This window comes from Fopius arisanus, unplaced genomic scaffold, assembly GCF_000806365.1.
Source record: "Fopius arisanus strain USDA-PBARC FA_bdor unplaced genomic scaffold, ASM80636v1 scaffold00142, whole genome shotgun sequence".
Taxonomy (NCBI): Eukaryota; Metazoa; Arthropoda; class Insecta; order Hymenoptera; family Braconidae; genus Fopius; species Fopius arisanus.
The window spans coordinates 238,670-240,340 of NW_011887881.1; positions in this window are offsets into that span (position 1 = coordinate 238,670).

The window sequence follows — 1,671 nt, forward strand, 5'->3', positions numbered from 1 at the left end:
CCCTCTCGGTAGGTGACGGCCCTTCGCCTCAGGTTATAGTAGTGGGCTTGTCCCCTGTGGGCCTCCTCCAGCGCATGAGTAATGACTCCCCGTATGGTGTCAATCCTCCTCATGCGGGCCTCCCATTCGTCCGGGAGGGGAGGTCTCACCTCCAAACCCCCCAACTCTTTTCTTCGAGATTTCGCCGGTATCGGCTCTCGCCCAAAGTTGGCAAAGGCGGGAGTCATGTTGATGGAGCTATGGTGGGCCGTGTTGTAGGCGAAGCGGAACTCGCACAGGTGCTCGTCCCACTCTCGGTGGTCTTCGCCGAGGAATGCCCGAATCATGGTTTTCAGCACTCGGTCGACCCTTTCCACTGGGTTTGCCTGAGGATGGTAGGGCGGGGTGGTGTGTAGCTGCGTCCCCGCCTGCTGAGCCATCGCCCTCAGTTCTTTGTTGGCGAACTCCGTTCCGTTGTCGGTAAGCAGGATGTCTGGCGCTCCCCACCGGTTAATCACGACATCCTCGAGGCATTCCCGGATCTTCTTCCCGGTGGCCTGTCGTAGGGGGCACACCTCGATCCACTTGGTGTATAGGTCTTGGGCTACCAAGATATAGCAGAACCCTGCCTTGCTGCGGGTGAGAGGTCCCACTATGTCGGCTGCGACCGTAGACCACGGCCCCTGGATCCTCCTCGGGCTCATCTGCCCAGCCGGCCGGGCCTGATCGGCCTTGGTCTTCTGACACCGGTCACACTGACGGACGAAGGTCAGGACATCCCTGGACATCTTCGGCCAGTAATAGCTCTGGGCCAGTCTCCGGTAGGTTTTGTCGGTACCTGGGTGGCCGGCCTGCGGGGAGCAGTGGCACTCCTCCAGGACTCCTGAACGATACTCCTTGGGCACTACTAATTTCCAGGCCTCTAGGTCCGGTATTTCGCCGTCGTACATCTCGTTGCTCCGGTGGAAATACAGCTGGTTATTGTCCACTCTCCAATCGGTGAATTGGAGGGGGCAGCGCTGGACCTCCTGTCGCCTCCGCAGGTACCAGGCGTCCTGGGTATGGTTCCAGTTGTCTTCCGCCTTGATGGTCTGGAGGATTTCCTCGGCGTGGCGGCCTTCCGGGATGCGGGAGAGGGCGTCCGGGACGTGGTGCAGGGCGCCCTTACGGTGAATGACCTGGAAGTCATACTCCATCAGTTCCAACGACCACCTGGCTACTGGCATCGGTCTGGAGAACGAACTGCTTCGTGAAGTCAGGACACGCAAACGTTGGAGGCATCACTAGGTAACTTTTTAGCTACTCGAAGGCTCCGTTCTGCTCGGTACCCCACTGCCAGGCCTGGTTCTTCTTGGTGAGTCTGGTCAGGGGCTCCGCGATAGTTGCAAACGTCGGTATGAAGCGCCGGTACCAGGAGGCCATCCCCAGGAAGCGTCTCAGCTGCTTCATTGTCTGGGGGATAGGATAGTCGACTATGGCAGAGGTTTTCTCCGGGTCGACTTGGAGTCCCTTCTCGTTGACTCGGAACCCCAAGTATTTAACCTGGGAGCGACAGAACTCGCTCTTCTCTCGGTTAATTATTAATCCTGCCTCGCTGATCTTCTTTAACACCCTCTGCAGCCACTGGAGATGCTCGTGGAAGTCCCTGGTGACTATGATGATGTCATCCAGGTACACGAACACGTGCGGATA